We start from the raw sequence: 15,570 nt of genomic DNA, 5'->3' as shown, positions 1-15,570 counted from the left end.
GAATGTTACTGCAAGGCTATAAATTCATTTTATAGAATTTTTCTAATATTTTAAGTTTTTAATAGCGCCAAGATTAACTGAGTCATACTTCATTATACTACATTGCTTCAAATATTTGACCTCTTTTGCTTTCATTAGTGGAAAGTATTCTTCTCTTCTGTGAACATTATTATCATTGTTATTCCATAATACTTTTCCTAGCTTTTATAGTTCAACAATGTGTACATAAACTATCCAAATAATTACCAGTTTTACTTTTGTAATTCCGGAAACTGGCAGATATTTCTGGATATTCCCAAAATCACATTTACAAATCAGTAATGACATTTATAGTAGAAGTATACATTCATCAAAGAAAAATCACATATTTTCCATTATTCTTGGTTCAGCAATTCTGTGTGTATGCACACAGACAACAAATATGTCAAACTAATGAAAAACAAATCTAGATAAACACCTCCTTTCAAGTTCTTGCATAATCCTTCCTGTGCAAAACAAATATCTACCAGGAGCAGCTCCAAAAATCTCCCATTAATTTCCTTTATCAGCATAATTCCATTTTGAATATTCATTTGTAAGGCATGCTTCTCTTTGTAAGCAATACTCCCTATTCTTAGCGGGTATCAAACTACATAACAGGGTTCCTGCTATCATGTAGTAATTCTTGTCTTTTACCAGGTGGCACGGGGACAAGTGTTTTCTCTGATTTTCTCTTCCACCTCAGACAAAAAATGGTGGCAGATAACTATTTCCATAGGTTTGCAAGGATGGAGGTGGCTGCTGAACCTGGTCTCTGTCCAGCTAATAGAAATCAGACAGTTTACACCAACAAGCCCATTAATGACTGCAGAAAAATTTCCAGTGTTTTCAATGGAGGCTGCTATCTGCCCAAAGGTTTCAGATTTTTGCTCTCTACTCAACATTTTAACCCGATCTCATTTAATTTGAATTTCACCTTTGAAAGAGGGATTTCCATCCTCTTCTATTTGAAGAGCTTTTTATTAGAAAAATACATAATTTTGCCATCTCACATATTAATAGATTTATTTTTCCTAAAATTTGGTCTGTTTTTAAGGTCTTCCTAATAGTAAAAACAAAAGATAAACATGTCTTATCTTAAAAATAAAATTGCTTGGTCAAATACGGATTTACAAAATACTTGTACATTCCTTTTCTACCACAGCCCTAGTAATTAAGAGTTGGACAGCATTTAATTAGCTTGTCAAGTCTAACTACAAGCTCTTACATACATTTTTTTTTTCTTCAGAACTGTATCAAAATTTTATAATCTGCCTCTTCACAGACTGAACCTTCCTACTGAAAACAAATGATTTTATTCCTTCTGGAAATGTGAATCATGTCCTAAATCCCATGCCATATAAATAATACCTCCTGGACACAGACAGATCAAACATAAAAAGTCTAAGCCTTAATCCTCATCCCCAGACAATGCAAGCAACTTTAGAAAGCAAATATATCATGTGTCTGAAAAAGGCTGGTTCTGCTCCAAAGTCAGCGATACACAAACATCATAGAATACTGTTGTTGCTTCCATACCAGTTTACCCTTCATTTTACAAAAGGGTACTTGTGGTGTCCGACAATGGTGTGTTTTTAACAGCACTACAAGTTATTTATAAAGATAATTACCTTTAAGCTGCTGAACTAAACTGAGAATATGCTATTTTTGCATTCTTCATTTATTACTTGAGGATGCACACAAATGCATGCATATACACACTTTTCACATGATCTACCACCTTTTTTGAAGTCAAAGGGGCTGCATATGTTTTGAGCAGCAAAAAGCTAAACTTTCAGGTAATTTTAGCAACTTAAAAGCTTTATTAAAATGTCATTAAGAAAGTAGCAACAATTCCTGACTAATATCATACTGCAAATGAAGAATATTACTGTTCAGAGGTAGATTAATCATGTGCAGGGTCTTTAGAAATGCTTAATGTGGTTGGTTTTTGCTTGAGAATCATTCTTGGCATGCCAGTGCTCCACTCCATATCACATTTTCAGTAAGACAATGAATAATCCTTACCTAAAGAGCAATTACAGATCCCCAATTTCAACTCTTTCATTTCCCTTAATTAGAGAAAGTACCAAGGGCAGAAAATATAGGCAAGCCCCGACTGCCATTAACAGTAAATGAGATTTGTATAAATAACTTATTTGAAACTTAAATCTCTCCACCTGCACTGCGTATGTCTGCTACATAATTAGTTTATATGTTTTTACAGATGCCACATATACCCCTATGTCTCCATACATAAAATATCTTTCCCTCTTTCGGGACCACAAAGAAAGTTGACAAACACCCATCAAGCAGTTCCTGCCTTTCTACTTTCCTAAGAAGAAAAGCTGATCCAAACACCATGTTTTGAAAGCTGCTGTGCAGATTGCAGGACCTATTGCACGCTGTGTCCAGCTCTGTCCCTATATGTGCACCCTGATTTTCTCCCGGAAGAAATGCACACATTGGCATGCTCTGAAACTACGTCAGAAAAATGTAGGATGTACTCCCAGGTCCTCGGTTCAGCCATATTCTTTGTAAACCATACAATCATTTTTTACCTTGCTAGCGATTTTGATTTTGCTTATAAAGAATTTTTATATGCTAGTTTTATACATAATAGTTTTCAGAATACAATATGACATATGGGAACAGCAGCTTAACAAGTTTCATAAATGTAAATGTTTATCACAAACAATGTCACAGAGCTTTGAATCTCATAACTTTGTCTTCTCTGTTGTTAGCTGGTAATGTGCCTGTGAATGCATAAATTCTAAATTGTAAAGTTTAAATTTTTATATTTTCTTTATTAAAGATTTTTAACAGTATGTGACCTCATATAGTAATATAACATGATCTAGTACTTCCTTTAAAGTGTTTTGTTGGATAGACTAAAGAAAAGCTACTTATTAGCAAAAAATTGTCTTTTTTTTCCAGATCTTTTAAAAGGCTTTGTAATTTTCAGAGAAAACTACTCTTATGCTTTCACTTTTCTTATTGTAGAACCTGAAAAGATGGGAAGATAAATTTTCAAAAGATTTTTTTCTTGTGGTAATTTCTTACCATACACCATAGGTGATAATTCAGAGTGTTTAGACTAAAAAGGAGATGTTATCTCAGGAACTCTAATAAAAACTATCTGTACAAGCTTGTCTGTGCTTCAAAATACTTTTGAAAAGGTAGAAATTAATTCTTAATATGCTGTCATCTTTAACTCTCTTACATTTCCTTGGAGCAATTATGGACACGCTTTCTCTAGCAGAAAGAACTGTTGCCTGTCCCCCACCTACCTCCTCTCCATTTAAGAAAATTATAAGAAGACTGGGTATTAAAAAGTCAAATTCTGCCATTGGGCAAAAGACTTGTAAAATATGAATTCATTAATCTTGCCTAGAATTCACAGGTATGAAAAGTACAAACTTTTCAGGTGACCTCAAAAAGATGAATCTTTCTCATGGGGTTAGATGATAATCTTTTAAGTTGTTTATTCTCCTCATTATTATTAATACATCTTAGTATGTAAAAGTTAAATGATCTCTGGATGCTCTGCAGATGTCTTTTTGCAGGCACATTTGTTGTCTGTTTGAACTGTGTACGTTATTTGCCCATTTTTCGCATACATCTTTCCCCTGACATCTTAAGCATTAAAGCAGGTTACATATCAGAACAGGTGATCACCATCTTAGCTCAGAGATGTGAGCTAGTAGAACACAACATGAGTGTTGGGGTTTTGGGGGGGAAACTGAAACATATGAACACTGCAAATTGTCAGCAATTTATTTTAATGAGTATGTAAAGATGCAACTAGAATATAAAAGGTAAAAAACTAAAGGCAAACAAAAATATTGGCCAAATCATCTGCCACAAAAATCTTCCTACACTTACTTTTATAAAATTTAATATAAAGAAAATTTTGTAACCACGTGTCCACGTGGTTTTTCATAACCTGTTTTTTAGCACTGTTTTTCTGGTATCTAATTTCTCTACCTGTCATGTTATAAATCTGTCAGTCATCATAGAGGGGAAAAATGAACAAACAAACAAAAAAACCCCCTGATAATATCACAACATAATTGCTAACTCAGAAAATACGATCTGATTTTGGTGGAAGCTCTGAATATTAAGCTGCTCTGAGAGCTCTACCTTTGGACTACTGTTACAACCACCAATGCAAACTGCAAACATGAAATAAATTCAACAGCACAGCTTCTCATAGGCTACACCTATTTTACTGCAGTGGGTTAAATTACAGTTACTCCTATTTCATAAAAATAAAATTTGAAATTTCTATCAAAATGTGTCAATTTTACAAAAAAAAATTTGCTACCTCCTTCAGATGTTATTTGTTTTCACTCTCCTTTTATATAGAAAAATAGTAATGCCACTGACTTCTTGCAAGCCCATGTCTCTAAAAACGTATGATAATATTTACAAAATCAGCAATTTTTAATACAATTTCGTAGATGAGATATCATTTTGTATTTCCTAAGGTCTCATTTTGTGTTATGATAGGCAATTAAACAGCTGGCGTATTTCAAGCAAAGTCATGGTTGATGAGGTTTCTGTGTAGTGTTGTCACAATATTAAACTATGCAAACAAGCACACAGCAACGGCAACAATCTTCTAAATTTAGCTCTCTGATAGATTTATAATGTATCCCACAGAATTTCATTTCCTTAAGATTCACTACAATATTTGGATTTCTCACCTGTACTAAATTAAACAGTGGCCTCTTGTCTTAAAGAGGCTATCGCATACATCCTTTCATATACACTCAGAATTTCCTCCTCAAAGCAATACCTAACTGATAGGTAGCAGGAATAAATTTGAAAAGCGAGCTTAAGCAGCAATTGAAAACACCAGCTCAATCTACATATATAAAATATTTGTAGTGCACAACTTTTCCTAACAGATATAAGAAAATATACTTTTTAATTAAATGACGCTGTCAAGCTGAAACATAAATCCACATCATACCTACTGTACTATTGTTTCTGTGCACTTCAGGAAGGACATCCTCTCCATCAGCCTTGCATGGTAATCAAAAAAACTAAAACCTGAATATTTCTTTCACTGCAAAGTTCAAAGTCAATAAGCTTCTGCAAAATAACTGCTCATGTACGTTATGTACATGTACATTGTTTGTATAGATATTTTTATTTTTAATTTATTTTTGTTATATATATTATTTGAGCAAATATATTCTTAGAACAAGTAGGATATTGGATATCATCTTGCATGCAATAGATATAGAAAACATTACGTGTTTACTCCACATAAGCATCAGTCACATTGCTGGACACAAGTACTCCAGAAGCAACTTTTATACACAGCTCCGTGGAATACATGGCTCCTTCGTTTTCTGTGGTTACAAGCACCACATTTCCTGAGCAGACCCCAATGAATCTGTGTTTATGGTCTCACTGAAGTTGAGAGCTGGCTATTTACTCCAGCCTTCTTCTAGCCAGTTATCTATGGCAGGACATTCTCTTGTATTTCATTGGGGTTTTTTGGTTTCCTTAAAGCCTTTTGCAATGGATTTTGTCAAAAGCCTTTTGGAAATGGTAGCAATTTAGAGAAAACAGATCACCTTTATCTGTGTGCTTGCTGACACCTTCAAAGAACTCCAAGCAGCTGCCAAGACAGAACCTCACTTTTATAAAAGCCACGTTACTCTTCCCATGTAAACTGTGCATGTTCAGGTATTAAGTGATTCCATCCTTTATGATATTCTCTAAATATATGCTTACATAGTTGTAGTTGTCTAGACTCTTCCTCTACTTCTTTGTAAAGGTTGTTTGTTTGTTTGTTTGTTTGTTTTCCCCCGCAAATGTGCAACCCTCCAGACTTTCAGGTGCTAAGGAAGCAGGGCTTTACACTCAGCTCCCCAGACTCTTCTACAGTGAACACCAGCACAAATAATTAATTTATCTGCTCTGCAGTTTTAACTTATGTTATACTTAGTTATGGCTCTTATGAGATAAATTTCTGGATAAAAATTCCCATTCACTACCAGAAGTTTTTCAATACTTAGGAGGTACAGTTTGAAATACACGAAAATTGATTCAATTTAATTTATCTATTCTAATGGATTTACATCTGTAAATTTACATGGATGGTAGAATGATCAGGTTTTAGTCATGTACTACTTGCCTTCCCTTCATTCACCAATGTGCAGAATTTGTTTCCTATGAAAACAGTATTTATTATCACTCAGCTTATTTTATCAGTAAAAGCAGCATTACTGATATGTTCCAAGTTAAATTTTTAAGAGAAGGGTTAAATTCAAATAGACAGTTAGACAACCACTCAAAATACAATTCTGCTAAGCCACTTGAATTCAAGATATTCTATTCTATTAATTTCTCTCCATTGTTGCTCGCAGGATGATTTACAAGAACTAAAAAACAAAGCCTCTGAACTATGTCATGAAAAATGCCTGTAACTTTGATCTCATGTCACACTGACAGTCTTGAGAGTTAGCTCTTAAGAAAGCCAGGCAAACTTGTGTCAAAAAAAAGGATACCAGGATGGAGAAATTTCTCTAAGGGTTTTGGGGGGGTTTTGTGTTTGTTTTTTTTTTTAATTTACAATTTACAACAGTTCAATTTCTAATCACGTGGAGAGGAGGAAATTGTGAGCTTGAGTTCTTAGTATAGTTTGAAAAGGTATGAAAATCAATTTCTGTTTCCAAAAAATCAAGGTCAATCATGTGCTGAAATGTTCTTCCTACTTCTTTGATGCTCCCTATGTCTCCTTCTCCATTAAAAAAGCATTACTAGAGGGAGTCTCATCACTACTGTTCATATCTACCTGTATAATCCTCTCATTAAAGGGTTACTAAGGTTTAGACTGTATGGAATAAATTTTCAAACCTACTTCTGTTAAATAATGAACAGGTTCCATGGGAAAACAGATCAGAGTTTTTGCTCTTTCGATCCCCAACCCTGAGATGTAGCTAATTTTGAAGCTTCTTCATCTCTCCTGAAGCAAAATTATGCAGCAGGATTACACTGGTAGGCTTGGTGTACAGTTCAGCATATGACAGATAATATTCTTTTTGTGACTACAATATTCTCATAAAGCACAGGAGTCGCATATTATCTAGTGATCTGCTTTGGCTTTCTGTGGTAATATTTTATAACTGAAGCAGCATTTAATTTCAAGGTAACTAGTCAACAGTAGCGCAACTTCTACAGAATGTTTCATTTTTTCTGAATAATGCTCACTACTACAGCTATCCTCAAAGTATAAATAACCAAAACAACCTTTATAATTACATCAGCAAGATACAGATATTAATTCCACTACTCTGTGGAATTTTTATTAATCTTTTATATAAAAACCCCTCTTGTATATTCAATTAATTCTGTTAAAGAATAAAACAACTATCAAACATATAACTCATCCAAGTTAAAAGCCTCTCGCATTAATATTATTTCCCTAAAGAATGAGATCAAAGCAAGTTGGGATGCTGAAAGCTGATAGTTAAGATATGCATAAACAGTGGTCAATATTCCACACTACGCATTCATTTTGCAGAAAAAGACTCAATGTCCCGAACTTAATTTATTATGACTGTACCATCCTGTTCATATATAGATTCTTACCTCAGTAAGATAAAGGAGAAAAAAGTTTCAATTTCTTTAATTTGTTTATTAAACTTTACTTTAGGCTATGAGGTATTTCAGCAACTATTGTGTATTTTATTTTTATGCTGGTTTTATCCATAACTTTAAATAGAATGTGAGACAACCCTTTTATCTTTCAAACTTTTACAGCTATGCCATCAGTCTCCAAAACCTTTTCAGCTACTATAACAAATATGAGCAGAAGTTGTTTTTTGTCCAAACTAAATCAGCTTATTTTATGATTATTTACACAGTCAAAGTTCCCAAGAGTGTTTCAGTAATTAATTAGCAGGAAACATGCTGAAAAGGGAAATAGATATGGGATATTCATCCTTTTTCTTCTAAGATACCTGCCCAATTTTATTTGTTATTAAAGATGAGAGAAAGATGCTTCGGTTTTGTTTCTTCCCTGGTGTCAGATAAAAAGTGTTAATTGCATGTCTGGTCTCAGTCCATTTCTTTCCTGACCATTAATACAGAAATTGTTTTAAATGCCTTTCTAAAAGAAAGCACCAAACAAACAAAAAACATTTCAGACACATACCCAGCATTTATTCTGCAAAATATGCAGGACAGTATAGATCCTGAAGACTCTGTGGAATTAGTTATTTGAAACTGGTGTTAATGTCAGAAAACACCTCTGTTGGCCTATGCTAACCAGTATTAAGGCACCGAAAGAAGATGACCCATACCATATTCTCTGAATATGAGCAACTGTTTGACACCAATTTGTATCAGAAGTAAACCAACCAGAAAAGACTCTGAGTGGAATTATTGAACAGGTAAAAGGCCCGCTAAAGATAAAGCTCTCCAGAATGTGAGCAAGAAGTTACGAGTGAGTTAAGAATTTTTAAAAGCACTTACCCTACAAAATGTCAGTACCAGCAAAGAGGTAATTGAAGTTTTGACAGTAGTTACTTCGAAGGGACATGATGCTTTGGTGGTTATGAATATAGAATAAATATCTGGAAAAAAAAAAAGGAATGCAAAGATATTCAATGAACATAACGCACATATTTCCATTAGAGAATTGTAAGAAACAGAAGATGTTAATCACAAAATTACCAGGCTTGAATTATAAGGTAGCCTCTGGAGGAGTATTTGCAGAAGGTGAACAGTTGGTGTGATGCACACCGATAGATGCTTAGCCGAGAGGTTTGTCAGCAGGACTTCCACAAGCCCACTGTGCCAGGACAGCAGACATGCACAGACTGAGTGGCAGGACTCACCGGCGTGAGTCAGTAACCCCAGTTGGTTTTGAATGAAATCTGGTTCAACTCCTAACCTCTGTCAGCATAAGTCAAGTTATACTGTCACCTCTTCTGATGTCTGTGAACTTTCCAAAGGTGATTTCACAGAAAGCAAAGAAAAACCAAGTTGTTGATAGCTCTGATATCCTGGCAGTGACCTACCTGTCCATGTTTCAGAACAAGGTGCTCTAGCAAGCGTGTAGGTCTGTATCCCTCCCCGGGCCAGGCACCCTCCAGAAGCAGGTCAGTGAGGCTCTGTCTACGTAAATCAGTTTTGCAAAGGGCCATGTTACACAAGGTTGAAATCATTTTGAAATCAAAGACTGACTGAAACAGATTTTCTGTCAGATTTCTGTCTCAGAACAAGTGCATCATGAAAGCTTCCCTCACTTTTCACAGATTAAAATGAGACTGGGCCCACAGACTAAGATCACAAACCAGCTGCCACCCCTACTCTGAGTGCAAAATGTAGCTATGCTTTCATACGTGTAGTAATGCGCTCGCTGAAGTCATGGCAGCACAGGAAAAAGGTATCATTCATATACAGAGAAATCAAAGTGAAAAAACAGTGTCCTTTTTAATAAACAGTATAGGAAGTAGAATACGGTGTCACTGCACTGGGACAGTAATTACAAGGCATGGTGATTCTGTAGTATATTCAGATTTGTCTGTATTTTCACAGAAATGCAGCAGGATTACACTGGTAGGCTTGGTGTACAGTTCAGCATATGACAGATAATATTCTTCTTGCCTGCCTCTCCTTTTTGAATTTTCTGCCTCCTTGTCCAGCTATCTTGCTATAATTGCTCTTGCTTTTCTCTCCTCGGAGTATGTACTATTATTTACTTATTGGTTTCCTGAATGTAAACCTTAATAAATGTGAAAGTAACGCAAAGCAAAACCAGAGGTGAATAAGTAATGAAATATGTTATCTTTTATTTCCCTTAACATCTCTCAATTCGGTCACTAACTCCTCTGTTTTAATGTCACTGCTTCTGAGATCTCTTTAAAACCGCAAGTACAGACCCAGAGAAGAAATATACAATGTAGAAAAGAGAAACATGACTACCTCAGGCACAATATTAAATATTTCTTTTCCTTTTTTGAGAAATACCATTTTTTCATAGACAAAGCCACTTAAATAGGTGTTTCTTAACAGAAGCTTTTCTTTCCCTTCCTTGAGAATGAAAGCCATGTACTCTATTTGCAAAACTGTCATATAATATTTCAGTTAAGCCAAAGGAAATTTGGGTATTTAAGATCTTTCAGGCAGGGGCTGTAAGGCACTGAGAGTTACTAAGTGGCTCCTGTTTGGGTGACAGGCTTCTCATGATAAACCGCCCTGGAGGACAACTTGGAGATTCAAAGAGAATTCACAGAATCTCGCTGACAAAATGCTGCTGAGTAGAGGGGTGGAGGACAAGATAAACCTTCCTTCTGCTCCCCAACAGGGAAAAATTCCTTAGATGAGCAAAGCTTCTAGCACAGCAGTTCGACTACTGGTTTTGGCCAGATTAACAGTACAAAGCACAGCAGCACAGCATGTATTAATAAAGAAAACATTACACTTTTGGTGCAGGCAAACCTAACAAAATTAGAAACCATGAAACATAGCCAGTCTTGGTGGAATCTATAGGAAGGATCCAGTTCTTGACCTTCTTTCTTTTACATGTGCCATGGAAGTTGACTGACCCTCCTGTAATAACGTATTTGGGGATTACCTGTGCAGCTGAGGATTCTGGCACTGGGGCAGGGGATGAAAAGCCATTTTAACATCGACGGTTGAACATGAAATAGTAGGCAGGGTGGGGAGGCTGGGAGAAAGCCAGACAGAATAGGGGAGTCTGGCCTCTGAAACATTCAGGATGGAGTCATCAGACACTAACTAGTAAGAAGTCAAGCCTTTAGGAAGACAGAAGCAGGAAAGAGAAACATTCAGGAAGATAGAGAAAAAAAAATATATATGCAGAACTATTGTGGCTTTTGTATTTATCATTGTACATTGCAAAATATTCAGAAACATTTTAAAGCAAAGAATTCATAAATTAAAGTGCCAGTGTCATCTTTAACAGAAATAAATTGTGGGTGATTATTTAAACTTGGCAAATAAAAGCTGAGTGCCTAATTATCAACTCATTTCAAAATGTGTGCTTTTGCAACAAAAGTCAGCCAGGGATCAGTTTGCATCCCTTGAAGAACTGCCTTGAATCAGTAGTCTGAGATGTGAATAAACCATTATTCTGTCAACTTTCAGACCTTCAACATGTCTAAGAGAGAGGCAGTGCAGAGTTTGGAAGGCTTCCCAGAAGGTTTCTAAAATTAACTATCAATGCAGTTAAATGTAGTAAAATTTGAATTTAAAAGAAACTGGGGGTTTGCAGATTCAACAGAAGAGGCTGCTCCAAATGTGCACATTTACGTGTGATCAAATTGGTCCACTTTGGAAAAAGATGAGAGTGAGAGGTCTATGTTTAGTAGGAAAGGAGTGAGATTCTTATAAATAGAAACCAAATAAATTTGTTTATCCCTTTTCAGTTCACATACTGAAATTATGTGAAGAAAACTGACCTTTATATATTCCTGTGAATTTATCCCACAAGATCCCCAAATCTTGTTAGCAAACAAGATTTGGAAGACCAGAAGGGAAGATTATATTTGCAAGATTTTCTACTGGAATCAGGAGAAAATGGTATGCCTTGATAAAAAAAAGTAAGAAACAATGTATCAGCAAATATTGCCAATTACATGAGCACATGGTCTCTTCCATAATCTGAAGTCAAAGTATTTTACTGTCTTCAAGGAATTTCACAGTATCATTCAGTAACTAATTACACTTTTCTAAGGATTTCAGTGATTCTAATTCTGCTTTGTAAGAAATAAAATTTTAGATGCCTATTACGTTTTAATATATATTTTCATATCAACACTATTCATAGCAGCTTGGAATTGGTTTTAAATGTAAACTTCACTGAATTTCCAAGAATCATATTGTTTAGTCACAGAGTAGTTATAAACCTCAAATCTCTCATTAGGTTTGTTTTTTAACCTATAATTAAGATTTATTGTTGCTGTTTTAAAACTTTTCATGTATTGCTTCCTTTAAGTTACACTATGCTTTCTTTTTAATAATATAAATTTAATAACTAAACCTAGAATAGGACATGATACTGTAGTGAAACTGAAAGTTAGGGAAAGAAAACAAATTCAAATTTTAAAAAGATTAACTATGAAATTTATATAAGTTGATATGCATAACTAAGTTTGTAAAGTAAAAGGAACATATTACTATTAGCATGGTAATTCCTGGTTTTCTGTAAGTTTGGTAGCCCTAGTCAGCAACCTGGACTGAAATGAATGCAAGATACATATATTCTTTTTGAAAATGCAAGGACTAAAGAAGAGTCTCTGATTCCTAGTATTTTTACTCACTCCTTTTGTCTGACAGGCTTCCTTAAAGGAATAGGCCATTCTTAATATCAAAGTTAATCAATTTCTTCTCACCATTGTACAGTTCTTTTGAAGTATTGTGTCTGTCATCTTTATGTTAGGGTCAGGATCAAGAAAACCGAAACATCAGTGAGTATTCCTGTATTAGGACCTCCTGAGACCTCAAGATAATAAAGACAAGTTTTGCAGTTTTACTTTTCTGTGAAATTCAGACTAGCCTACTAGAAAACTTCAAGAAATAGTAGAATGCCGTTTTAAGAGTTTACTCTGTCCCTGTGAGATAGAGATGTTTCTGAAAGAATTAAGAAGCATGAACTGCACACTTAAAAAAAAGTTAATAAAATAAAAAAACCCCAACGTCTCCCATCAAAGAATAGGTATTTACTGAAATCCTAAGCATCACAGATAACTGAAATAGAGCATTCTTTGATTTATGATGAATTCATGGAATTTGGAGACGCTTAGAAAGTAATGACTTCTGATGTTAAAGCCTGTGAAAGTAACCTCTGAGCTGAGGTTGTTCAGGGTTTCTGATATACATTTATCTTTGACAGATATAATCTCCAGATTTTATTATCATCTTAGAGTTCCTTAAAGTTCTTGAAAAGAAGTCAGAAAGGTAAGCTTTCATGAAGGGACTAAATCCATTTGGGGAGTTTCTTGACTCTGAATCTGTTAAGATCAAAGTTTCTTCCATTCAGTTTTCATTCCTAGTCAGCTACAATGCTTAGACTGAAAGATAACACACCATTGAATTAATATGTCCCTTCGTGAGTGTAACTGAAATCATGTCATTTAAACTTTTAAATAGGGAGATAACCTAAAATTATTAGCTAATGCACATCAAATTTGAATTAAAAGGATTCTATTCTATTCTATTACCCTTAAAATTTATATGCAACGAATGAGCTAATTTCATCTTATTTGTAGCTCAAGATTCTATATTTATCTGTGTTCGTTAGGTGGGTTTGGTTTTGCCCACGCCAGCCGGAACATCCACAGCCCTGGCAGGATCACAAAACCCAAAAGCATAAGACTGCATGCTTTCATACGGTGTGCTGCTGAGATGCAAGTTTTTTGAAAGTCAGAATAACTGCCTCTAGCTTTCCAACCTCAAAACCCAGACAGAGCTTTATTAACGATTCATCCTATTTTTGAAACATTTAACATAGCATTCAGGTTCTTAGAACCTTAATTGATAATAACATTTTTACATCATATGATCTTTGCTTCATCTCAAGAAAACAATTTTTTTAAATCATGAATTAAGATGTTAAAAAAAAAGTTGCTGTCATTTTGTCTATTAAAGTTAAATGAAATTAAGTATACTGACAGGTTTTGTATGATATGACAGAGACTGAAGGAAACCTTTAACCAGGAACAAAATGAAGCCCTGAAGCTTCCTGATGCATATAATTACATTCATTATTTTTATTGGAAATAGTAGTGAAAGGGTAAGCTAGGTGCTTGAAAGTCTCTGTAAAGATTTGTTCATTAAACATATATTTATGTTGTATTCTGTTTGTTTCTGCATCATTCAACATCACTCTTCCACATCCTAATATTCATATTACAAGGATCTCGGGATAAGAATGTCTTCCAGCATGAGGTCTTGTTTGTACAGCATGCATGTCTCTGTTGCATATACACATAGCACAAGACCGCAGGAAGCAAACTGTTTTGTGTTATCTGCTTGCTTGCATAAAGACTGTAAGATTAAGGTAGTGGTAGGTATCAGCTAAGCAGGTAACAACCACCAGGTGACACTCCACTAGCCCAGCCAAGATAGCTTGGCACCCAAGAGGTTAACACCTCTCTGGATAAGCCACAGAAGACTGGTCTGCAAAGAAGAAATGTAATCTGTTGGTCCAGAGTGGTCTTAATCCACAGAAAAAAATCATATATAAACACTAATGATGCACAGTGAAGCTTGGGAGAGAGCGAAGACATCACTTCAGTTGTGGCTTCCCCTGCAGAAGAGCTCTCAAGCCTGGTCTCTGCCACCTCCACCTCCAACATGAAGGACCACCAGTGACTATAGCCAACAAGACAGCATCATATGTGTGCAGTATTATAAATCGAATGCTCAATTACTGTAGTTGATTAATGCTTGAATCTTGATTGTTAACAGATGCTCAAATTTCAGGCAATCCATAAAGGATCATCTGAAGCTTTGAGATTTGCCTGATGTCTCAGTCTCTCAAAATATTTCCATCATAGTGGTACCAGCTTTCCTGCAAACCAGTGTTTTCCCTGCCCTACAATTTCTTTTACTTTAATTTTTTCTTTTTTTGAAAGTACTACCTTGTTCATTCAATAGCAACATTACATACTGTGGGGTTTTAGATATATATTGCAGGATGTAAGCCTACCATTCAGTCCATTAAAGAGAATAAGATAAATTTGATAAGATAGAAGATCTGAAGTCCAAAAGAAGGCATTTAGGTTTTAATCCACTGTTGCATCCGGAGTAGATATTATATACTCTACAGAGCAACAATTCCTTTTAAAGGATTATTTCCGATGCTGCAATAGCACCCAAATTCCCGTCAAGATTAGTGTTCCATCACATTAGAGGATATGCAGGCACAAAATCAGATACTATTTATGCCATAACCTGAAAAAAACCCCTTCCAACTTAATTCCTAGAAAGTTAATTTGACCTCAACATATTCTGAAATAATAGTTGCATTTCACCTATTAGTAATAAGCTATGCAATTTTATTAAATCTTTGTAGAAAGATGACAGCTTTTAACCAGATCCTATAAGGAAAGTGTTTAAGTTTTCCTCTTTTCACTAACTATTAATATTTCAATTTTGTTAAGGACAGAGACCAAATGTTGCTTTAAACCATTCCTGTTGTCAAGTGTGGCTGAGAGTTGGAACAGTTTATGCACTGTTGGCATGTTCCCATCTCTCCTGAGATGCACAGTAAAGCAACATTACAACATTTGTTTCACTGATGAGAACACATTTTCCTCTTTATCTTTGCCATCTACTGCATTACTCCTAAGTGAAATAAGCAATAGAAGAGATCAGTCAAAAGTTAGACACCTCAATTTTTGAATGCGTTTGAATTTACACGTGTAAAAGGACATCAGTAATTTTCTCACATTTTCCTAATCTTCCCTGATGGATTCAGGCCATGCTTTTCATTTACTCCAGATGCGATAACCAAACTGTCAGCTATGTTTCAGCTTTTCCTTTAATCTTTCCCTGGAG

Source organism: Harpia harpyja, chromosome 18 (assembly GCF_026419915.1).
Source record: "Harpia harpyja isolate bHarHar1 chromosome 18, bHarHar1 primary haplotype, whole genome shotgun sequence".
In the NCBI taxonomy this organism is placed as follows: domain Eukaryota; kingdom Metazoa; phylum Chordata; class Aves; order Accipitriformes; family Accipitridae; genus Harpia; species Harpia harpyja.
The sequence above is the reverse complement of the archived record's forward strand: the minus strand, read 5'-3'. Positions refer to the sequence as shown.